The following is a 26806-nucleotide window of genomic DNA, read 5'->3' on the forward strand; positions in this document are numbered from 1 at the left end:
ACCTCATTAGGGACCTCCAACCCCTGTTGCAGCACCCCACCCCAAGGGCACACGCAATCCCTGTGCAGGTGCAGGTGCTATGCTGCCTACACCTGCTGGCGTCTGGCAGCTATCAAAGTGTAGTCGCTGTGGCAGGAGGGGTGACCCAGAGCAGCCTGTCAAGGTTCTTCCACAAGTTCCTTGATGCCATGATCCAGAGGATGGCCCACTACATTTCCTTCCCTGCAACCCAGGCAGAACTGGTACAGACCAAAGCAGACTTCTACCCACAAGATTCCCCCACATCATTGGCTGCATAGACGGCACACACATTCCGATTTGCCCACCATCTGACACAGAATACATCTACCGCAATCGGAAGTCCACTCACACCATCAACGTACAGGTGATCTGCAATGCGAAAAGCACCATTACAGACCTGGTAGCAAAATTTCCGGGTAGTACCCACGACTCCTACATTTTCCAACAGAGCGGCATCTATGCACGGCTGATGGCTGGGGAATTTGGAGAAGGATACCTCCTAGGTGAGACACATCATCAGCCCCCCATAACCAAAAACAGCAAAGTGAAATACATGTATGCATGTAAGTAATTTTACCCCTTTTCCTTCTAGGCGACAGTGCATATGCCCTCCGCTCATTCATTCTCACCCCCTACCTCAACCCCTCTACACCCAGCCAAAGGAGGTATAACCGTGCCCACAAAAGCACCAGGAATGTTGTGGAAAGGACATTCGGCATCTGGAAAAGCAGGTTTAGATGCCTGCACAAGAGTGGAGGTGCAAGGCAGTACACCCCCATCACCTGTTGCAAAATCATAGCTGTCTCTGCAATGTTACACAACCTTGCGGTGAAGAAGGGCACTGAGGTGGAGTTGAGTGACTACGAGGACCATGATGACGACGAAGCTGTGCCACTAACACAGCCAGCTGGGGTGTGTACGCCAAATGATGGCAGATATAGACGTGAGGAGATAACAGCAAACTATTTCTGAGTGAGTACAAATGCACAGACAGGTGAATGGTTGTGTTGAATAAGCAATTTTTAATACTGTTGCTACACAGTTACTGCACTGATGTGCAACTAAAAAAAGGTGTAATAGCAATGAAAACAAAAGTCTAGGGTCCAGGTTGCCTCACCCGCCCTTGCTAGGCTATTTCTTTGAGCGCTTTACAGCCCCACTGTGGTGTCCCTCACCCCCTTCAGAATGACCAGCGGCATCTGCGGAGCGCCTGGTGCTCCTGCGTGGCTCTGACGCAGCGCTGGCCGGGCTGCTGCGGCTGCTGCTGTCCCCAGCATCCCCCAGGTCCAGGGCAGGATTTGCGGCAGTGGTAGAGATGATCAAGGCCTCCATTGCTGTTGTGATGCGGGCCATTCCCCTTGTCAACTCTGCGGTATTTTGTGCCAGACTAGACTCCATGTTGGCACTGCGCTGACAGAGTCATGCCGTTGCTGCAGCAAGGCGGCTTATGGAGCGGTTCTGCACCCGGGCATCCCGCCTGCGCATCACCTCTTGCTCCTCCAGTCTGCCACATAACTGTGTGATGGCAGTGGTTAGCCTGCCTAAACCTGCTACTGCCTCCTTGTTGGAAGCCACAAAGGCCTGAAATCCTTTCACCATTTCCCCCATCTGCAGGTTGTGCTGCAGGAGCTGGCGTTGGCATGCCATGATGGATTTCGCCTGCTGCCTTTGGATCTTCACCATATTACCTTCGAGGCCCCGGAACACACTGGCCTCCCGTGCTGGTTCTGCAGTGGTGGGAATGGCACGGCGCCGGGTACTGCTGCTGCCCGCCTGCTGAGTGGGCTGGGGTGCCACTGGTGGGGGTGTGGTGCTGGCCGGGGCCTGAGCCCCTGCTCCCAGGACAGGGTGTACTGGAGCCACAGTGGCAGGAGCTGGTGTAGGTGGAAAGAGCTCCCTTGTCGGGGAGTTCCCTGGGGAGAACTGCAAGGGGGGGTGTGCTTTGCATTAGTGGGGAGTGAAGTGCATCAAAGTCAATTTCCAGGTCTCCCTCAATACCCAGCCCTATGGTGTTTTCCTCCTCCTCCTCCTCGGCAGCCTGACTCGTGCTTGGCCCTGCGAGTGCAGTGGTAGAGGGTGCTGCTGCCTCCTTTGGCAGTGGTTGTCCGCCTGATGGTGCCCCTAGGTACAAAGAAGCATTTGTAAATAGTGTGCCGATGTATTACAGTCAGTACAATTAAAGCATTCCACATGTCCTAGCATCTCCGTAGAATGTGTTCCACTGTTTCATGTCTTGTGATTCTGCACTGCCATATTTTGATACCTTCTGCTGACTGGATGTACCATGATGCTTGTCTCTTGTATGTTGGTTACAGTACTGTGCTGGGGTTTGGCTATGCATTGTGTCTAATGGGGAGGTGTCTGGTAGGGTGTGTCCTGATGCGCATGCCTCTTACCTGTAGCTGTAGCTCTGGCTGAGCTGTCCAGGGTCCCAATTCCGGTCACGCTCTCCCTCTCAATGGTGCTGGAGACCAGTTCCTCCAGCTCGGTGAGGGGTGGCGCCGGGTTCCTGCCACCACCAGTGACTCCAGCCCGCTTCTGGATCTCTGCCATCTTCCGTTTGGTCAGGCTGCGGATGTCGTAAAAGCGCTTCTTCAGCTCATCCAGGGACCTGGGGGTGACACCCACAGCGTTGACCTTTTGGGCGATTACGCTCCAGAGCCTCCTCTTGGTGCTGTCTGGCACATTGAGGGACAGCTTTCCGAATAGCTGCCGGTGCACCCTCACCACCTCCTCAACCAACACCTGCAGCTCGGTGCTGCTGAACTTAGGCTTCCTCTTCTGGCTGGACTTCTGGCTCTCACTCTGGTTTTCCATCTTGCTCTGAACAGTTCACTAACTCCTACTCCCACTGCTGCTAACTGTGACTGCTCAGCTCAGGCTGGCTCTCCAGAAAGTTCTTAATTGGCTGCACCTGCCAGGGTTGCCACTCCCTGTTTGGGTGGGGGACGGAGGGGGAGCCACCTCATTGGCTGAAGCGGCTTTTACCGAATCGGCTGTATCCGAATCGGATTTTACCGATTCGGTGTAATCCGAATCGGTATCATCCGATTCGGATTTTACCGATTCGGTTTCTGCAATGCATTCCTATGGGCTTTTTGGCCATGGGTGTGTTTTCATACCTCCGAATCGGTTATTGCCGATTCTGATTTTACCGACTCGGCTATTTCCGATTCGGTGGTAGCCGATTCGGCTAGTTCCGATTCGGTGGTAGCCGATTCGGCTAGTTCCGATTCGGTGGTAGCCGATTCGGCTAGTTCCGATTCGGTCTATGCCGATTCGGTACGTACCGATTCACATTAACGATGCCGACCGATTCACTATTATTTCGCTGTTTGTTTGCTACATCTCGTTTTCCGATTTCAGAATACCGATTCGGCCCGCCTCGGTATTTTGAAATCGGAAATTCCCTTTTACCTACATCGGGCCCTAAGAGGCCTGACAGACATGCTGCCTAAGATTCTCTAGCAGTACATATCCTAAAGCCTAACTGACTTCAAGAATACATGTATTCCCATATTTTTAAACACATCAACTAAGCAAATTATTCACCCAGATTCATTTAAAATCAAGCTTGACTCACAGTGTGATCTTATACACATGACCAGGATGTTACATGTAATCTACCATGTCTGTCTCTGCTTGCACTATGTGTGTCTGTGCTCATACCATCTCACCTTCTCTCTGCACCATCTTTACAGATTAAAGAATAACGTGCAAATATAGGGGCATATTATCAAGGACGGGCAATACATTATCGCTGCTTTTATTGGCAGGAAACTGCCGATAAAAGACATCTGAAGACATCTAACATGGGCTTCGATAGGAATTCATAGAGCATATTATCATGCCCATTATCGCCGCTTTATCGGCAGTTTCCTGCCGATAAAAGCGGCGATAATGTATAGCCCGTCCTTGATAATATGCCCCATAATTCTTTCTTTCACCCAGACACTCTCTGTGATCCTGGTCAAAATAGTCTGACAGTTATACTAGAGAAGTAGGTGCATTCTGTTAGTTAGGCCCTTCTGGGCATGTGTGAAGTGGAGTATGTTAAACATAGTTTGTCTCTAGACAGGCTACAAGGACAGTTAACAGAAAGGTAGGAGAGAGCACATGGGAAAGAAAATGGCTGCCAGAAATACAAAATGGCTTCCAGCTCATGCCAACAAATCTGTCTAATATTCAACACATGGGCTGTGTTCTCTGTCTTAAAGAAATGACTGTGATAAATGGTTTTGTAAAATGAGCACTTTTAATGTTTTTCACCAGGATTTTACATGTAATCTACCATGTATGTGTCTGCTTGCACTATCTGTGTCTGTGCTCATACCATCTCACAGTCTCTACTGGCAAAAAACAGACCATATATATATAAGCAAGACATAACATTCCTTTTTCATTTCAACAGCACACCCTGGATCTTTATTGCACAGCATAGAGCCTATTTGGGAACTAAGAAGCCTGATAGACATGCTGCCTAAGATTCTCTAGCAGGACATATCCTAAAGCCTAACTGATTTCAAGAATACATGTATTCCCATATTTTTAAACACATCAACTAAGCAAATTATTCACCCAGATTCATTTAAAATCAAGCTTCACTCACAGTGTGATCTTAGACACATGACCGTATAGCTTGCAAATCATTAAATTAATTACTATCTGCTCTTAAAACATTTTCTATGGCATTTCTACAGTATACCAAAAATGGTTACAAAACTACAAGGTGACAATCTGAAAATTCTAACAGTTGTAAGGAAGAAAAAGAGGGAAAAAGTAAAGCGAACGAATAAATGAAAAGGAATAACTGAGATGAAGTGAGGAAGTCAAGAAAGAGAGTTGAAGGAAATAAAGTGAGGAAGGAGAATAAGGAAAAAGTACTGAGAGTGAATGAAAAGCAGTAACAGTGAGAGATTAGATATCAGGATGAGGGAAAAGGAGTAAGGAAAAAAAACATAATAAGAGAAAGTAAAAAGTAGTAAGTGAGAGGAAATCATTTATAGAAAGAGAGAGGAAAGAAAAGGAAGAGTAGTGGAAAGAAAAGAAAACAGTGAGAGAGAAAAAATAAGGATAGTGACAGACTGTGAGGGAGTGAAACAGTTATAGTAACTAAGGCATAATAAAAGTAGAAATGCAGTCAAAAAGAGTTAGAGGCTCACCTTTAAAAATGCTTTTGAAGATTTAGAACAGTGGCAGTCACAAACCAGATTTTCTAATGCAGAATCTCTGAATAATGCTTCTGTCACGGCAGCTTCAGAATAATGGCACAGATTTCCTCTCATTTCAGACCCATATTCATGTACATAACCAATCAAATTTCTTCCCACACAAATTCAAAATCAAACTAACATTTCAATTGGTTCTACCTTTCAATATTTTCAAAATCACATAAACTTCAACCATCCCCCTCTGCCCTCTCCGCCTGTTACCATGGTAACACCTCATACTGCACCTTGCTGAAGACACAGGTCAGAAGTTCATATCTCAATGTTGCAAATAAAACCAGCAAGGCTGTTTGACCTTCAAATACACCTGCTTATCCACTGCTTTGTTAGTTTTGATGATTTTTTTCTCAACCAATAGCAATTTTCCTTTTAAAAAAACATTAGCATGCACCCTACCCCAATCTTGAATTGTAAAAAACAACCAATCATTTCTAGTTTTTCAAGTGCACTGAACCTCATCCACATTTTTTCTAAACTCTCAGCTTCTTACTGCCATTTCACTTACAGAGCCCATCTGAGTACTACTGGATCTGCCTTCAAAATGCTAAAAGTTTGGGTATAGGCCACAGCTATATATACTGGAGTAAAAGGTATGCAGCAAATAGATGCTTTCTCAACCTTGATTTACCAAATGTGGATATTATGTGGATTGGCCAGAGAGGATTAAAATGTCACCAATTGATGCCATTGGTAAAATCCTTTTTACATCTGCCACACCCTGACCTCATTATTGTTCACTGTGGGGGAAATTACCTGGGCACTTTGATTGGGGTAGGTCTGGAAATACTTTTAAAGGACACCTTTGGGCAATTGATGTCACTTTTTCCACAAACTGCCTTTGTATATTCAAATATATGCCAAAGACAAAAATGGAACTGGTCCAACCAATATTGCCCACTGATTGAGAAAGCAAGGAAACATGTGAATAAGTCTGTTTCTGCTTTCCTCAGAGACTATGGCATGGGTTCTATATACCACAACAACTTGCGTTACAACACGCAAGGCATTTATAGAGGAGACGGTGTACATTTTACAGATATGGGGAATAGAGTCTTCCTTTTGAATTTACGACTCTGCATCGGTACTTACTTGTAGGTACCAAAAACACTTTATAAACACAACGGCTCTTTTTAGAGCCAAAAAACATCTAAACTCTCAAACATGTTATTTTACTATTTTTTTTGTGTTTGTTTGTCGACGTGCGCGCACGGTGCGCGCACCTCGCGGTATTTTTTTCTCGAAAAAATATTTTTTGGGGCCCGTTGAAGTCCTTCAGGAATCCCCTGAGAAATCCTAGAAGGTCAGGAAGTCTCTACCTTGCCCCCTTTCCACGATCTCCACTATAGTTTTTCACACTCTTGTAAATCGAGGTGCGCGACCGGGTGCGCACACCTCGCAACTTTTTAGAAAAAACATTTTTTTTTTTGCCCTTGGGGGTCCTTAATGGACCCCATGAGAAAACATAGTAGGTCAGGGAGTCTCTACCTTGCCCCCTTTCCACGATCTCCACTATAGTTTTTCACACTCTTGTAAATCAAGGTGCGTGACCGGGTGCGTGCACCTCACAACTTTTTTTTTGAGATGTCATCAGTGAAGTCATCAGTGATGTCATTTGAGATGTCATCAATGATGTCATCAGTGATGTCACTGACCATGTCATGAATGATGTAATATGTGACATCATCAGCAGTGTATTGCAGGCGCGCGAGTTATAGTGAGTCCAACTAACTATAACGTGGGAATTCCAATGGTTTTGTATGAGTAAAATGTTCAGCTAACTATAACTGGTGTGAAACCTATGGTTTTTTCAGTGAATTTCAAAGGTTTTTTAAATGCTAATTCCTAACTATAACGAGTGTGAAACCTATGGTTTTTTCAGTGAATTTCAAAGGTTTTTTAAATGCTAATTCCTAACTATGACGATTGTGAAACCTATGTTTTTTTTAGTGAATTGCAAAGGTTTTTTAAAAACTAATTCCTAACTATAACGTTTGTGAAACCTATGGTTTTTTCAGTGAATTTCATAGTTTTTTTAAAAGATAATTCCTTTGTATATCGACTTTGTAACCTACGATTTTTTTTTATTAGCTGTTTTTTACAACAATTAATTATATTTTTTTGAAAAAAAAAATTATTTGTTCAATATATATATATTTTTTTTACATTTTTTCCTGGTGCACGCACCGGTAAGCTCTCCCGAGAGCGCACCAAGAGCGCTATTTCTGCGTTCGTAAAAAAAAATATGTATGAAAAGTAAATAATAATGCAAGACATTTAGTACCATACTTATAAAAGCAGTATTTTTGATTTACGAAATGAAAACGATTTTGTATTTCCGTAAAGCTACCAAAACGTCACTCAGGCGCGCCGCATAAGCGCCCCGGTAGCGCCTACGTTCGCGCCGCGTAAGCGCCCCCGGAAGCGCTCTGGTGCGCGCAGCATAAGCGCGTCAAGTCATGTGACCGTAAAATAACTCTTTTCATTGGTTGCTAACAGTTTTTTTTACAAAGAATGAAATCCCCACCCATTTCCTTCACTTCTTCTTTCACTTTTGTGACTGCAAGACCTGTCTTTTTGCTCTTAGATCCTTGTTGGATTACCATGGCTGCCATACCATCCAGCAGCCATGATGACACAGAGGGATTTATTGATGAAGAGGTTCCTCAGCCGAGGGTAAAAGAACACTTCATAATGAAGTTTTTTTCCATTCCAGATGATCAAAAAAAAGTAAATGCTCCAAAGGTGGAGTGCCAGATTTGTCACACTGTGCTGTCACGGGGGGACCCAACCAAAAATATTCATTTGGAAACTCCACCATGATCCTGGAACGTCAAGAGGAGGCACCCCCAGAACTATGCCTGGGAGAGTGTCAGGGCTCTGGCACAAGAGGCTCCCAGGGATGGTGCCTCTACTTCAACCGGAGGACCAACTACATCGGAGAGGGGGCGACCAGAAGAGCTGATCCCCAATATTCAGCCTGCTTTTAATGAAGCTGTAATTAAATGCAGAACATGTGATCAGCTACTTTGTTATGGGGATCAAAGTGTTATGCTCATGGTTCGAGCATTAGACAACCACCGCTGCCGCCCCTAGCCCTAATTTTGATTATTTTTTTTTGCTCCTGTTGAGCAGTTTCCCATTCCCTGTTTTTGTTTTTGTTCAAAAAAAAGAAAAAAAAAGTTATTTTCAGAACTACCTCCAATTCTCATCAAAGAGCTGTATTCTTAAAAAAATGAAAAAGAGTAACTGAAGTGGAGTGCAGTGAGAGAAGAGAGGAAAATGAGTGAGAAAGCAAAGAAAGGGACGAGAGGGGAAGGGAAGTAGGGGGACTGAAAGAAGGTGAGTGTGGGGAAGGAGAGCGAGGAGAAGCAGAGTGAACATGGGGAATGTGGATAAGTGAAGAAAATGTAGTAAAAGAACGGTGGTGTAGAAGGGTAAGAAAAGAGCAGTGATGTTTAGGAAAGAGTGGAGATACAGACTGGATAAAGACAATTGAGTGTGAGACAAGGCAGTGAAGAAACAGAGAAAGTGAAAGAAAAAGTAAGAGTACAAGACTGAAGGCCTCATTTATGAGGCCATGCGTCACTTTTACGCCACCGGTGCGTCACTTTTTGTGACGCACCAGTGGTGTAAAAAATGCACCTTGTTGAGTCATATTTACAAAGTGACGCATCTAGGTAAATGCGTCACTTTGTAAACCCCTGCGCCACATTATACCTGCGCCAGGTGTAATGTATGCAAAGGGGGCGTATTGACGCAAGAAAGGGTCATAGAAGTGACGCAGTGAAATCTATGAGATTTCACTGCGTCACTATTAGGACACCATTGCATCAAAATCTTGCGCCTGCCTCACAGCAGGCGTAAGACTGACACAGGCTATTTCACATGGGGCTGGCCCCAATGTGAAAGAATGCATTGCTGGAGTTGCGTAACTTTTGTGACACACTCCAGCCATGCATCACTTTTGCGCTTACAGATACGTCAGAAATACTGACTTATCTGTAACTCCTTGCGACATAATGCGTCATACATTAAATATGACGCAAGAGTAGAAGACTGAAGGCCTCATTTATGAGGCCATGCGTCACTTTTACGCCGCTGGTGGTGGTGTAAAAAATGCACCTTGTTGAGTCATATTTACAAAGTGACGCATATAGGTAGATGCGTCACTTTGTAAATCCCTGTGCCACATTATACCTGCGCCAGGTGTAATGTATGCAAAGGGGGCGTATTGGCGTAAGGAAGGGGGTAGAAGTGACGCAGTGAAATCTATGAGATTTCACTGCGTCACTTTTATGACGCTGTTGCGTTAAAATCTTGCGCCTGCCTCACAGCAGGCGTAAGACTGATGCAGGCCCTTTCACATGGAACTGGCCCCATGTGAAAGGATGCATTGCTGGAGTTGCATCATTTTTGTGACACACTCCAGCAATGCATCACTTTCCTCTAAACACTCTACTTCATTTTTGTACTCTATTTTTATAAACTGTTTTTCCCCGTGGTGCGCTCAGGGTGCGCGAACCGGAGCGCGCACCTGGGAGCGCTCCCATCGCTTACCCCGCGAAAATTTAACAACAAAAAAAAAAGTTTTTTTGCCCTTCAGGGTCCTTCTAGGCCCCCCTCAGAAAACCTAGGGGTTCAGTGGGTGTCTACTCTGCCCCCTTTTAATTATTTCCCCCTTTATTTTTCACCTCTTGTGTCTCTGTTCTTCAGAGTCACAAGATGGCGGACTATGCAGACCATTTAGAATGTTTACAGACACCCAAGAGCCAATTAGCTTTTGAAATTTACAACCAATTAAAATGTTTCTTTGGTTTTGAATTTGTGTCTGATGAAGTTTCATTGGTTTTCTACATGAATATACATGAAAAATGAGAGGGAAACACAGCCATTTTGTGATAGTACTCTTTGAGGTACATTTGTGAGGAATTTTTGGTGTTCTATTTCTGGTGTGAAATTTACACACTACTAACTCTTCTACTGCTTTCTAAAAGGTGAGTTATTAATTTGTAAGGGGAATTTAATACTTGTTAAAGCTAGTTTTATATTATCTATTACTAAAAACGATAAATTAATGTGATTTTTTCTATGCAATTTACAGCAAGACATTTGAAAAGAATATGGATTTGAATGAGGACACCGTTAATATTAATTATGAAATTTCTGCGAGTTTTGTTGAGGCAAGTTTTATTGAGGTCTTAAGTGATCCTGTTGATATCACTATCCATGAAGAACACCTTTTTTTTGAGAGGAGATGGAATGGAGGATTTTAATGATAAGGCTTTGGATGCTGAATTAATTGAATGTTTGGACTATATTGAGTTCCAGGAATCATGTATGGAGACTTCTGATGAGGAGATTCCTGATCAGTAAATGTTAGAAGTTCTTATAAATTATGAAAATTCTGAAGAATACATTTATATTTAGAAATTATAAATTGTTTGAGACATTTTTTATTATTCTATTTGTAATTTATGAGATAGTAGTGAAATGATTGTGGTATAAAATGAGACTTATAATATAGAGTGCAACATTTCTGTGTTACATAATAAGTTTACTCACAGTTACTTCCCTTATCCCACTATATTTTCTCCAATGTGCATTTCACATCCCTTCTTCATCTCATGCATTCTTTCTCTCACTGTCTCTCTCTAATGTACACTATCGCCGCCATTTTGTGTACTTTCAGAAGACAGTGAAATGTAATGCTCCAAAGTGGAGTGCAAGATCTGCCATACTGTACTTTCCAGAGGAGACCCCAGAAGGAAGTACAGTTTTGGTAATTCAAAACTATAATTTTTGACAAGTATCACAGTGACTCTCTGTTTCAATTAAGGAATTATATTTTTACCTTTTTCCATAATGTTAGCTGTGTGTTTATAAGGTAGACTTCTTTATAAATTGTTTTTTATGCTTGGATTCAATGCTGGTTTAGAAATTGTGTAATGGTTTCATTGGACTTGTAAATATGCTCTTTTTTTTAAGCACCTTGTGCAACCTTTAACATGGGTGGAAGCAGTGAATGTATGGAGAGGGATAGGAATAGCAGATAGAAAACCATATGAAATGGTGTGGGAGATGCATAAAGTAAAATTGGCACCCAGACAAGAATATGAAATGCCATGAGAGATGTTTAAAGGTTTCTTTTAATGGCATACATTGAGATAGAATATACAAAAAAAGAGAGGCATATTTACAAGCTGCGTGCGCAATCTTTGACGTAGCTGTGTGGTTATAAGGTAGACTACTTTATAAATTGTTTTTTAAGCTTGGATTCAATGCTGGTTTAGAAATTGTGTAATGGTTTCATTGGACTTGAAGAGGAGTGAAAGAATAAGGGGACGGAGAGAATGAGACTAACAGAGAGAGAATGAGGTAAGGGGAGTGTAGAAGTAAGAGGATAGAGGGAGTAAGACAAGGAATTAGTGAAGTGGATTAAGGAGAGTAATAGAAGGGAAAAGATTGAAAGAGCGAAGGATGGGAAGAGAGAGGAAGGAATGTAAAGGAAAAGGTCTGAAAGAAGATGAGTGTGGGAGTATGGCTCAGTAATAGGGAGTGAGCGTGATAGAAGAGGAGTGAGAGACTAAGAGGACGGAGAGAATGGGGGTAACAGAGAGAGAGAGAGAGTGAGAGAAGGAGAGTGAGTAAGTTAGAGGACAGAGGGATTGACAGAAGCAGCTACTGAACTGCAGAAAGAGGAGTAAGGGAAGGGAAAAGAGGGAAGGAGTGAAGCATGGGAAAAGAGAGGATGGAAAGTAAAGGAGAGGAGTCTAAAAGAAGGTGAGCCCCCAGCTTGCTGACAAAACATAGAACCAACGCCTGCTCCCAACTAAAGAAAAGGCACGACACACCTCTGGGATCTTCAGAGAGACTTTAATGATGGTAATATGCGTGGTGCCGAATTTCACGGGCTCCATGCTCCTCCTGGGTGTCTGACAGGTTACAGGTGATGTAAGGTCTGTCCCTGGTTAAGTGCTGTTACACCCCTGCTCCAATAAAAGGTATACTGTCATCACGCACTCTCTCTCCAGAGCAGATGCATGCTGGTAAATGCAGTCCGGTTAGGAGTCTATTCAGTGATAGACACACTCCAAACATCCAGTGATGCTCCAAACTGCATGGAGAGGGGCCACGCACCAGCTCAAGTGCCCCAAAGAGTCTCAAATGGCTCTCGTAGATCCCTTTTACCAGACAATACGTATTGCCTCCTCTCTCCCCATGCAGCAATTTAGACCTGGTGGTGAAAGTAACTGCTGCGGGGGCTCCGTGTATTGCAGGAAATGCAAAATGCCACAAAGAGTACTGGTCTCTTACACTGTGCTCCTGACTGAGAGGGGGTGTTGTTAGTCAGCCCCAGCTTGCTGACAAAACATAGAACCAACGCCTGCTGCCAACTAAAGAAAAGGCACGACACACCTCTGGAATCTTCAGAGAGACTTTAATGATGGTAATTTGCGCGGTGCTGGCAGTCCATGAAACACATATATACAATCTGTTTTTCACTTTTACTTTCTCGTTGTTTTTCCATCCTCCTGTAATATTTCTCCACAATGAGTGGCACTCTCTTTGACAGTATCTATTGCTTTTGTTCCTTCCTCCACTTCATTACTGTCCCCATCCTAACTGTATTACATGTATAAGCTGAGATGGATCAAACCACACAGAGGTAAGGGGGTATCTAGATCGTGTGCCAGAGGAGATGCAGCTAAGTTGCTAACTACCGACCGGATGGGTTCGCTACCTCCATGGTGCAAGGATATTTAAAAACATAAATAGAACTGAACAAGTGTAGTCCCATACGTATAAAGGCAAGTGAAGGTGCTGGGAGGATGCACATACACTTATAACGGAAACGATTGAGGGGTGTCAGATGGTCGACAAATAAGTGTTAATAAGAATATCTTTTGAGGAAAAGCAACGGATCACAAAGTGAACGGCGGATCAATGTGATATTGTTTGACAGTAAACGTGGATATGAATAGTGGCAATACAAGTGATTATGGGTTACATGGTATGCGGTGAGAGCGGAGGTAATTTAAAAGTAAACAACATGAGTCGAGAAACACTGAGCACAACAGTCAAAATGAAAGAGGTGAAACCGAGTACCTAAAGTAATTCACAATGGAGGAAAGACAAGCAAAATGGATAATAGCTGTGGAACGCACATTTCGGGAGGGTGTCAGTGCCACAAGGAGTAATAGTGCATCTAATGTCATAAACAAAATACCAACTCAATTGGTAAGCAACTTGGAAAAAGCAGGACAGGCGAAGACAAAGCAGTGGTGAGAGCTGAGTTAAAATAGTACAGGGGATGTTATCCTCAATTACCCACCCTCCCCCAGGAATTGCATTGATTTGTTTCAAGAACTAACCTCCCAAAAGATGGCGCAACCAACCATCAAGAGGGTCCTGAAAAAAAAAACTGGTATGTCCTAAAGAAGGACAATCACTTGAAGGATGTTGTGGAAATGAGGCCTCGAGAAAATGGCAAAAATGTGAGATCTTTGGGAGACATTTTGACTCCCTTCATTATCGCCTGAAGCATGAGCAAAAAGACGGGCTTTCTGCAAATTTGGGAGGCTTTGAAAAATGTAGCTCCTGCAAAGCATGCAAATATGGTTGAAACTGCAGGAGTTACTGAACCTTTGAAGGCCATCAGGTAAAAATCAACAATCGTATTATCTGCAATACGGATTATGTGATTTATGTTCTCATATGTGGATGTGATAAGCTATATGTAGGTAGCACCATGAATAAGTTAAAACTGAGAATATTACAACACATACAAGCCATAAGGAATGGTTACAGGAGTTACCCCAGGGCTTCCCATTATGAACAAATCCATAATCGATCATTGACAACCATTAGCTATTGTGGAGTTAGGCATATTCAGGCCCATCCAATAGGAGGTAATCAAGAGAAAGAATTAAGGAAGGAGGAATCAAGTTTAATATTGTCAATAGAAATGAAGATACCTTGTGGCCACAATTCAGATGCTGAACTATACCTACACTTCTAAATTGGACATTGAATAAAATATTGAATTGGCTTTTTGAACTTTGTAATGACTATGAATTTTACAGGGATTGAGATTGAGTAATTTGGTAATATGTAGGTTATGACAATTGGCACTGTCGAGCTCCTTTTTTCCCATATACATCTAATACCAGATTCCTCTTGGTTATGGGATACCTATTAATTAACTAAAGGATATAGAGCAGATGTATCAAGCGTTTTGCGGCTCGCAAAGTCCGAAATTCGCAGAATTTCGGCCTTTGCGAATCGCAAATGGTCTTTTTGCATGTTTTTGAATGTATCAAAAATTTTCAAATTAAGAAATCGCAAACATTTACGATTCCTTAATTTGCCATAGCATTTAAGGAATCGCAAATTTTGCGAATCCTTAAATGCTATGTATGTAACATTTTTCTTTTGCGTATTTTGGTTAAGGAATCGCAAATTACCACCAACTTGTAGTTGATGGTAATTTGCGAAGTCCTCAACAAATGCACAATTTTGTATTTTTTAAGGTGGCATGTGACGCGCACACATGCCCATGGGGCATGTATGTGCGCCATATGCACACACATGTACATTTCAGGGGTGCAGCAGGGTGTCTTTCAGACACCCCTACACCCTTGAAATAATTCTCAAATTGCGATTAGCAAATTGCGAATTCGTAATTTGAGAATTACTTCACAATCAATCCTATGGGCCTCCTGGCCCATAGGAATGCATGGGAAATTATTCCTTATTTGCGAATTCGCAAATAAGGAAGATTAAGGAATCGCAAAAAAATAGCTATTTTTTTCATACATTCCATTTTGCGATTTCTAAATAGCGATTCCTTAAAAATTGCTATTTAGGAATCGCAAAATGGAATCTTAATACATCTGCCCCATAGTGTGTGTGCAGTGTCAACGTTGAATTTGCATGATATATCGTAATTTTACCTTGAGCACAAGGTGCATTTTGGATGCTTTTTACAATGAATAGTATGTTTCTTTTTGCATCTTAGAGAATTTATATTATTGTGACCCTTGCGCTTGAGTAATATACACCTTCTGAACATTAAGCACTTTTTATGTGGGTTACGTACACCAAATGTAATGCATTTATGAGACTCTAATGGTGGGGTCAATGGTAACTTTAAAAGATTTGCAATTGCAATAGTGATAATGATTATTGTTAGAAATGGGGGTCTCAAGTTGGCAATGGTCTGCACCTTTCTCCAAGTAGGGACCCTTCTTCCTCGTTAGGATAAAACAATAGAAATCCTCCATACTGTTCTCAGAATTCTTAATAATCAAAAATAGACTTAAAATACAGCTCTTTGATGTCAAGAGCTCCGTCCAGGGCTATCACAACACCGTGAACCACAAATCCAAACAGTTCTGGCTGACCGCGGCATCGTGGGCCAACTATGGTGTCAGGAAGATCTACAAACCAGTACCTTTTTGTAGGTTGTTCGTGACCTCTTGTCGAGCTCCAAAGAGTTGGCGTCATTAGTTCCGGAAGTCAGTGCAGGAGTCATCCGGCCCTTGAAGTCACACTTGTTTCAGACTAAACTCCTCTCGGTTGAAGTCGGGAGCGCCAACGTCGGCAGGCTACAGGGCTGCGGTGTGCAGAGCAGCGGTGCAGCGTGTGGTGCTCCCAGGTTGTGATGCTGGCAGCGGTTTGGTGATGGTTGTCCAGTGGCATCAGTGAAACTAGGGCTGCAGCGCGAAGTGATGGGGTGCTCAACGCGGTACGGGCAGGTTACTGTGCAAGCAGAGGCATTGTCATTGTGGAAGCGACGTTGTCAACTGATGAACTGGAGTCGATGGTGCCGGCATCGTTAATCCAAGGCTCTGGTGCGGGATGAGAGAGGTGCATCTTGTAGCTTACAAACTATAGTGCAAGCAGAGGCATTGATGGCAGCATGGAGCCGTGTCCTCAGTGATACCAGGGCGGCAGTGTGAAGCAAGGCGGTGCGGAGTGCAGTGGCTTAGTAGTGACATCTAATGGTGTTGTTGGCGGGACTATGGTTGTGGTGCGAATTGCGGCAGTGCCCTATGTGGTGCCTTCAGGACGTGGAGACAACAAAGGCTTTTTTGACAGCGCTGGATTGCTTTTACTCCTGTTGCAGCACAAAATACACAGTCCCCAGTTCTGGTAGCAGATGACCTGGAAGTCTGTTCCTGAGACTTCTTGAACAAGGGGCAAGCTCCACTTCAAGCCCTTGGAGATACTCAGCACAAGTAAAGAAAATTCAGTCCAGTCCTTTCACTGCCCAAGGCAGAAGCAGCAACTGCAAGCCAACCCAACAAAGCAACAACACAGCAAAAGGGCAGTACTCCTCCTGACAGCTCTTATAGCTCTTCTTTTTGGCAGGTTCCTTGATTCCAGTCAGTTCTCTGAAGTCTTTTATCTACCTGAGGAGGCAAGCTTTTCTTCAAGCCCTTGGAAAAAACTCTAACAGCATGATGATGAAAGTGCAATCCAGTCCTTACCTTGTCCAATACAAAAGCAGCAAGCAGCAGGCCAACACAACAAATCATGAAGCAAAGTGGGAGGGGGGTGTCGCTAGACACCAATGGAGTGAGGCGTGTCTCCCGGAGCTCCTTCCTGCGATCCCACAGCAGAGACTATCCTTTTACCCCACACCCCCACAAAAGTTATGAGGGGGCTGGTGGAGGCCTACTGAGTGTAGGGGGAATACTGAAACTTGTGATCTGACCCAGGGACACAGTACACTGGAGAATGGGAAGAACGGGCTCATGGCGGTCTAAGATGGTGGCCACAAACTGAGGAGCAAGATACCCAAGACAGTCAGGTGAACTGATACCTCCCTCGGCCCGAGGAAGAATAATTTGCCTAGGGTCAGAGTCGATAGCTGGAGCCTGGTGAGAGGAGTATTGCTGCTAGGCTAGTCGAAGTTCCTGGCCTGTTGGTGCGGATGGAGGACCAGCAATGAGGTGGCAATAGTGGCACAGATCAGAAGCTGTCACCTGCGATTCACCGTAGTGGCTGACAGAGGCTGCCGATGGCCCTGGCATCACTGGGAGTACCAGAAGACAGTCTAGGACCGGCGCTGAGAGGCGACCCCCTAGAAGAGGCAAAAGAAGGAGAGGCCCTGAGATGGAGGCCATCACTGCTGAGTAGCAATGACTAAGAGGTGGGTCAACACAAAGGCGCTCACCAGCGACGGCCAAAGAGCACTGTGAGGTGAGGGGAAGAGGAGGGCTTGAGGAGAAGGGGCACTTACCAGCAGTGAGGGTCCTGCACCTGAGTCGGAGTCAAGAGTGGGGAGAAACAGCGCTAAGGCACTTACCAAGGGGGAGGGGCTGTTACAAGAGTGTGGACGCCTTCCATTGCAGCGAGTGAGTCTGCTGGAATCAAGGGAGTGGAGCAGAGCTCAGTCAGAGAGCTACAAAAGGGCTCAGAGCAGAGAACAGCCAAGGGTGTGGTTTGCACTGGGGTGCAATGCAGAGCCAGGAGTTGTGAGAGGGCCATGTAGGCACATGTGCTCATGGTGTGCAATTAGTGGGAAATTTCTGCAGGCCTGCAACTACTGGCACTCTAAACAAAGGTCACCGGACCCTTGAGAGTTGGCAGCAAGTCCCCGGTGAACAGGCAGCACAGCAGGCAGGCCCAGCTTCAGTGAAGTAAGAGGAGCAAGTCAGATAGCTCAACAGCCGGGATGCCCCTGAGCATACTCGGCTGAACAATCACAAGCTGGATCACTTTAAGAGGAAGGAGACGACACAGCACATCAGTTGGCTGCCTGAAGGGATGTCACATGCACCATCCAAGGAGAGTGTGTCTCAAGCAAGCGGAGCCACACAATCAGGGGACACAAATAGAGAGTGTGGTGGTCCCACCACCCCACCACCCCACCACTTGGATACCCACTGAGGCAGGGACGGGCTTCAGGTGCCAGAAATCTGGTAGGATATCTTAAAAGTGAGTGTAAGACAGCAGGGATCCTGGCTGGAGACAAGATTTGACAGATGAGGAGGAAGAAGCTAGTGTTGCACCGAAGGAAACATCCCAAGCCTGGCCAACGTTGGCAGACAATATGCAAGCAATCACAGCATCCCACAAGGCCCTTGAGACCAAGATTGATGCTATTGACACTGACTTGAGCCTAGTCAACGATGACCATTGCTGCCTGACAGAAAGAGTGACAAACACTGAACGTACAATGGCAGACATTCTGGCAGAGGTCACTGAGATGAACAGAAGTAATAGGCAGGGTTCAGACCCTGGAAATGGGAGCAGAAGACAGCAAAGGAAGGTCCAGTGGAAACAATATACATATTATTGGGATCCCGGAGCAAGTAAAAGGTAGTGACATGGTACTATATTGAGAGAACTGGCTGAAGACAGAGGTGACCCTGGAGAGCCTATCGCCCTTCTACGGGCTGGAAAGGGTGCACAGGGTCCCAGTGTGACCCCCAAAGCTGGCTGCACCACAGCGATCAATGGTGGCTTGTCTGTTCTAGGGTTCCAGATCATATTCTGGCACAACAACCTGCAAATCCGAAACAGTAAGATAATCATATTGCCAAACTTCATGAGGGAGGTACGGAAACAGCAAGCCTTCTTTCTGGTGGTGAAAAGGCGGCACAGGCAATTACAACTCCCTTACTGAATGATGTTTCTGGCACAGCTGATGGTAGTTACATAGAAGGAGACCCAAATCTTTGAAGCTGCCCAAGATGCATGGAGTTGACTTGATACTATTCAGGCAAAGGGATTAGGGGGAAACTCCCCAGGGTCATCCTCCTGGAAGAAGCAAGGAGCCACGAATAAAGCCAGCATATCATTCTCAGTTAAAGCCAGGGAGTAAAGCCACAGAATCCTTAGAGAGGTTACGGAACTATGTCAGGTGGACTCCAGTCCCAAATGTATGCGGAATGGCACCAATGAGAGAACACCGGACGGTTCCCGAGGCTACAGCTCTTCGACGGACTCTAAAACAGATCTTCCGAGGGTCACCTTCAAGTCGATATATGTGCTCATCTAAACTGAGAAACACAGAAGTGACATGAGACGCTAAACCATAGCCTTTATATATTGTACACTTTTAGTCTTGTGTATGGGGGAAACTATAAAGAAGAAGGGGGCATCTTACAATAATGGGAGTGGATGGGGTAAACTCTCCCATACTTTTAGACAGGGACAGCAGGGTGGTGGGAGATCCATGAAGAATTGGTTGAAACTTCACCCCCAAGTACAACTGCGCAGGACATCTGCGAAAAGATGCCACCTTTTATTGAGTTTGGGGAAATTGTTTTTCATGGGGTATTCCAGTTGGGGCAAGGCATGCCTGGGCTAGAATAAAATTGAGGGCAATACACACATCAACATTATAGGTCCCGGAATGTGAGAGGGATGCACAGAATGACTAGGCACCATAATATCCATGTAAAAGTGACTAGAAGAGGTATGAATATTGCACTGTTGCAGGAAACACATAACACCGCTAAGGAAGGGGAGGCCCTACATAACGGATAGAGAGGTCAGGTGTACTATATGAATTACTCAGCTTTTTCGAGAGGACTACTAATATGGTTGAGAATCCCAAGACGGAAGGGATGTAACAATTGGGAGAATATGCATGCCAAATTCTGACCACCCTCATTCTTGTCGGCACTTTCCAGGAAGTTGGCACCACACTTGACTGGCTCAGTGATCCTGGGTGAGGACTTTAACTGTGTCACAGATTTGAATTAGATCACTCCCATCCACCACTAAGCGATTCCCGGTTGTTCAAAGGTCCGAAGCACACAGAGCATGGCAGAAAAATTGGGGGTTGATAGATGCCTGGAGGGCACGTTACCCAGGGACAAAGATGACGCATTCTTTTTCTTTTCTACATCACTTGCATGTTAGACTTGATGCCATCCTTTGCTCCCTGAGCGTGCATGAACAAGTGACAACAAGCGAGTACCTAGCCTGGACGATATCTGACAATAATCCCCTGTTAGTGGGATTGCGGTGGACAAGAAAGAGGCTGAGTATCCTCACTTGGTGATTATGACCAGAAGCCCTGGAATACCAGGTATTTTAGGTAACAATAAGGGCAGCAATAGTAAAATACTTTGAGACTTACACAGGGACTGTCTCTAATTCAAAGGTGGTTTGGATTCCTTTAAGGCTATTTTCAGGGGGAATCCATCTCCGAAGTAGTGGAAATACCGGGGACACTCCTGAGGGACACCTTGAAAGCAGAACAACACCTTAGGGAACTTGGAAAAGCAAGACCAGAGCATAGAGAATGGCAGGAAGTGCTCCTAGCAGCCAAAGAGTCAGTGGCAGAGCAGGTTGAAAGGCTCCGATGTTTCAATTATAAGAACTACATGATTCGAGCCCATGCCAAGAGGGACAACACAGGGGTGATGCTAGCATGATTAGCTAACCAGGCTAAGAGGGACATGACTATGCTCAAAATCAGGGATGAACAAGAAGGGGTGTCCTATAGACACAAAGATATTAACACAGGTGCCAATTCATAGAACTAATCTGAGATAAAATCCTAAATGTACTACTTTTGGTATTTACAAAAGGCATTTAGTAGTAGTAAAGTGAGGACTCATAACATACATATATATATATATATCTGTAGACCCCCTCTCGTAAGTCGGCTTCGTGGTTGGCGGTCAATTCCTCCGGGGACCTCGGAATACCGCCGTGGTCAGTTTCGACAGCCAGCGTTGGATCTGCAGGTGAACCCGGAAGTTCATGAAAATGATTCAGGGTCAGTAATAATATTACTAATCAGCAATCAGCATGTCTGCCGCAGCGCTTAGAGACCGCGAGTCCGCAGCAGAGGAAACTTTCATGGACAATCCTCCTCAGAGGCAGCAGTCTAATGAGCACAGAGCCGGGGAAATAATGGCAGGATTTAAGGGACTGAAAGAAAATTACGGCATTTTAGAAAAACTAATGCAACGAGAGACAGCCAAGTGGAGGGAGGCAAAATCCCTCCAGAAATACCTGGATGCTGACAGGATACCAAGGGGGATTAAGATCATGTTAGCCACCAGCTATGACACCCCCAACCCACCCATGATGGCAGAATGGGCGGAATGTAACCTCGACTCCTCCCGCAGATTAGTCCAAATTTTGGTGAAATATGCAGAGGTGGATCGTGTAGAACTCCAAAGTAAAATTGAATTGATTACAGCAGAAATAGAAACACAGGGGGATCCACAACAAAGGAGAAAATATCACGAAGAGATGATGTCAAGGCTAAATAAGGAAGAAGACAAGATTAAACAAAGGAAAATTTACAAATTCCAAAGGGACAAAGATGATTATGCCAACGGGCAAATCTTTACGCTTGCATGCAAATTTGAATCTTTTAGGGACAAACCATCAAGGGGCAATAGATTCTCACATGAGAGAAATGAGGAGCAGGGTGGCGCAACTTCTACCTCAGCGTTTGACCTTAGCTCGGCCATTGAGAGTGAAACAGAGGCGGAATATACAAGGGGAAGGCCAGTTTTGGGAGCAGTTAAGCCATCTGGAATACTTGAGAAGAAGCCGCAGAGAAACTCTCAGGCCACGGGCTGATAAACTGGCAAAAAACAAAGGACAAAGAACAGGCGGCAGCGAAGGAGGGCTGCCAGAGAAAGGTGGCAGCAGTGGCAGTGAGAGGACGGGGACAATGGAGAAAGAAATAGAACCATGTCCTGCCATATTCACTAACAGTGACACAGACAAAATAGTTAATTTATTTATTTATTTGTCAGGTTTGTAATGCGCATAACTGCCCCAGCAACGAGGCATCCCAGCGCAGCCACAGACTCATCAGCGGGAACCAAAGAAAGCTAAAGATTACACAGGGAAAAGCCAGGTCTTTATTGCTTTTCAAAAGGCAAGGTGGCTCTGAATGGCTCTGATGGACACAGGGAGCGAATTCCAGAGTTGCGCAGCCAAGCTGAGGATGGAGCGACCACCAGCTCTAGCTTTCAAAACACAAGGGGAACAGACCAGCGCTAAGTCAGCTGATCTCAAAGGACGCCGTGGCACATAGAACTCAAACAGATTATCCAACCCCTGGGGCGCTTGTGATGTCAGAATCTGATGCGACACACAAAGCGGCTTGAATTGAATGCGCTTCTCAACAGGCAGCCAATGAAATTTGTGAAGCACATGAGAGACTGAGCAGGATTTTGGGAGAGCCACCAGAATGCGGGCAGCTTCATTCTCTACTCTCTGTAGACGCTTAACACTGGCCTTGTTGGCTCCCAAATATAGGCAGTTGCCATAATCCAGTCTGGATAGAATTACAGCCTGAATAATAGTTTGGCGCACCTTTGGAGGGAAGAAACCCAGCAACGGCTTCAAGCCTCGCAGAAGCCAAAAACACGCCCGCCACTACCTTCGATTTAGAGTCAAATGTCAGGCCACTGTCAAACCACACGCCCAGGTTTTTCACAGTCTCCTTGGCCAAGGGGGCAGGTTTAAGGCGATCCGGCCAACATTACTCGGACCACAGTCCCTGATCCTTCCCAAACAATAATATATTGGACTTACTGACATTCAACTGCAAGCAGTTTAGCGCCATCCAGTCCGCAATCACTGAAAGGTCCTCTTTGAACTTGTCCAGATTAATACAGCATTTTTTGGAGAAAGCGATCACCAATTGGGTGTCGTCCGCGTGCGACACCAATGATAGGCCTCTTTCTTTGCCAAGTACAGCTAAGGGCCAGACATAGATGTTGAACAGTAAGGGGCTCCACACTGAGCCCTGCGGCACCCCCTGGTACAAGGCAAACTCCTGAAAATGGAAAGGAGGCACAAGAACTTGAAAAGACCTTCCCTCCAAAAAGGACTGGAACCAATTCAGCGCCACCCCCCTAATGCCAATTTCCTGTAGGCGTCTTTGAAGGATTGCATGGGAGACGGTATTAAAAGCGGGGCTTAAGTCCAAAAGGACCAAGGCCGCTGAATCACAGACATCCAACTTCGCCCGGATGGCTTCCGTAACTACCAACAGAGCAGACTCAGTGTATGATGGGCTCGGAAGCCATGCTGTGATGGATCCAGGAAGGCATTCTGCTCAATAAACTTAGACAGAATGGAGTTCACGTGGGATTTAGCAATTGGGAGATGGGGCGATAATTGCCTGACTCCATAGGGTCCAGGGTTGTTTTTTTAAGCAGCGGGATGACAGGTACAGAAGCTGATGCCAAAGAAAGTGTGACCATGTCAATATTCAGCGGGGAGAGAAGAGTGTGAAACTGATGACACTGGGCCGGTGTCAAAGGATCGGCTGGTGAGCCCGATTTTATCATCAAACAGAGGGACTTAAACTCCATATATGTCAACTGGGGAAAAGAAGACAAGATGTTTTCCCTAATGGAGCAAGTGACCCCCGAAACCGCCATCCCAGCTGACGGAGCAAGGGTAGGTAGCTCAAGATAAACTTTTCCACTTTATTCACAAAGTACCTAGCCAGCTCATTACACTGCTGATTTGAAGAGATGGGTGAGGACCCCATAACCCCACCACTCTTCATACCCTTTAGCAAGGAGAAAATAGTCTTGGCGGGGTTAATACTAGCCAGAATTTTATCGGCTAATACAAACAATACTGTCATCAATTTAACGGACATTAGTCTTGATGCAACAGAACAGCAAATTTTATCACTGGGATTATCGTATTGCCCTGCAACAAACTTTGATTACACCAATACCTGTGCAGACCTTTATAAATTTGTTAGAAAACTAAAGCTTCAAATGTTCCATAAACTAAAGACAAGATCACAGGGTCGACAAATGTAATGGATATGCAGAGCCAGTTGATGATCGGGGCTGAAGAACGCAATCAGTTTCAGACCTCAGCGCATTAAAAGATCTGTACAACTTGGGAAATGAAGGCACAACGAGTGAGGATCCGAATACAGACCAAGGGGAATATTCGGAATTTGGAAATCAAGATCTCCTATCCCCACGATGCGAATCATGTGCCAACTCCATAAACAATTTCAAAGAAAAATCTAAGTTCATACTCATTATGTTCGGGACTCCTTAGATTTATTTCATGAACATGTAGTGGCGGAAATCAAACATTTACATTTGGAAACCAACAAAACCAAACATAATATTAAGAATCAAGAACGCAAATACCAAAAGCTGATGGAAAAAATCAATAACAACAAGCAGGTGGTAGTGAGAAACGTGAAAGGGGGTAAGGCGGTGCTATGGCCCCTAAAAGACTACACGGAGGAAGCAGCAAAACAACTTAATGATGTGGACTGCTATCGAAAAAGCTCAATGCAAAAGTTTAAACAAGATCAAGATAGCTTTTCGGTAAATTATTGGCGTGGAAAAGTTTGGGCCTTTTGAACGTAGAGGAGTATAAATATCTTAAAAAAGAAAATCCAACTGTCCCCCTTTTATACTTTGTCCCCAAGGTGCACAAATCAATCGGCAAGCCACCAGGCAGACCTATTATCTCGGCCTGTGATGGACCACTGGAAAAAATGTCCACCTATATAGAGTCTTTTTTACAGAACATTTAAAAAAACTTGGTTCAAATGTACAAGACACTAGTGACTTCATCAGAAAAATTGACAAAATCAAATGGCAGGAGAGCTAATAGCTTGTAACCCTGGATGTAGCAGCATTGTACACCTGCATAAGAAATAGTGATGGAGTCAAAGCCGTGGAACACTTTCTGGCCAAAAGACCAATGAGATATGCTAAACATAACCAAATGCTAATAGATTTACTGACATTTTGTTTGGAGAATAACTTTTCTTTGTACAAAAATCAAATGTACCAGCAAATTCAAGGTGTGTCAATGGGAGCCAGCTTCTCCCCAAGTTATGCCTGTCTCTTCATGGGATGGTGGGAGGAGCTGGTCCTCATGAAACAATATGCCCGCATTTTCTCCGATAAGGTAATAGTTTGGTTAAGATTCATAGATGATCTTTTTATTGTCTGGAATGGCTCAGAACAACGTGCACAAGACTTCATTGCAGATATCAATACCAACAACCTGAATCTAAAGTTTTCATATTCTATCAGCTGTGTGAATATAACATTTTTGGATACAAAAGTATACATTTCCAATAAAGATCTGGCAACCTCTCTTTACAGAAAACTGTCAGCAGGAAATGCTATATTGAATGCAACTAGTGCCCATCCACTCCACCTTATTCTCAGCATCCCCAATGGGGAGATGCTGAGAATAAGGAGAATATATAACGAGGACCCTGGCACCCAATTTAAGCTGCAATATCCAAATACAGATGTAGGGCCGGACAGGATTTACTTCAATATAAACCCAAGCTCAGGGCTGTAACTGGTACAACATCTAATGAGCCAATTCATCTCATATTAGGGTATTCAAGACAGGAAGGACAGATAAGGGCTATCATACGACGTAATTGGCCAATAGTACTAGGAGACCCTATTATAGGTGGGTTAATGCCGAACAAAACTGCAATTACCTTGAGAAAAGCAGCAACTATGGGCAACGCTCTGGTTAAAAAAAAAACCGGAGGATGTTGAATCCAGTATATGGCTCACATCCAGGACTGGATTCTTTAAATGTCCCAACTGAAAGGCTTGCCAATTTGGTATAAATACCAAGAAGTATCAAACACCTTTCAGCCATAAAATCCATCCTATCAAAAAATATCTGTCCTGTAAAACTGAATTTGCCGTGTATGCACTAGTAAGCAGCTGCAATTGGCTCTACATAGGCAGCACTAAATTGGCAGTGCATAAAAGATTTTTGCAACATACACTTGCTATTGTGAATAATGATCCAAGCTACCCTGTGGCAAGGCACTTTAAGGACAAACACGAAAGTAGTCTCAAACATTTTAAGTACTATGTTTTGGACTCAGTGCCAGCTGACAATAGAAATGGAAACAGGGAAGCCAAACGTAGGCGCTTGGAAACTAGATACATCTTAGAACTTTATACCAAACAGCCAGGTGGTTTAAACACCAGAGAGGACATGTATACATACATGTGAAAATCCACTATGGTTATTTACTATGAGATCCTTTTCTGATTCATTACCTGCTAGTTGGGGATTCCCTTACAACTGTAACTCATCTATTTAGAAATAGGGTTCACAGGAGGTAGTCATCTTTTCCTAGTATTAACACACTGATTACATTGATTCCTAACACATCTGAGCAGTAATAAGGAATACTTGGTAATTTTCACCATACTACTTGGATTACCAAAGAATAGCGGAAGACTATTTTAGAAACTACTATTTTTAGTTTTTTTTTTATTTATTGGGGTTTTAGGTTGAAACGATTTTATATAATATGTTATACTATATAATTCAGCCCTTTTAGCCATTTGCATTCCAATTTCAATACAGTATAGCCAGCCTATAGTCTCTATACTCCAGTGGTAATTAATTAATAGGCTCCATAGATAGGGAAATGGCATTAGCCTTTATTTTGTGGCTTCTAGCAACAATTTGCACAAGGATTGTTCTTGCACTAGTAATGCACTATTTTGCACACATTGGGATAAAATGGGGACTTGCACATAAGGGTAGTTCGGGGATTCATATCATGCACTTAGTCA

The sequence above is a fragment of the Lissotriton helveticus genome, chromosome 7 (assembly GCF_964261635.1).
Source record: "Lissotriton helveticus chromosome 7, aLisHel1.1, whole genome shotgun sequence".
In the NCBI taxonomy this organism is placed as follows: Eukaryota; Metazoa; Chordata; class Amphibia; order Caudata; family Salamandridae; genus Lissotriton; species Lissotriton helveticus.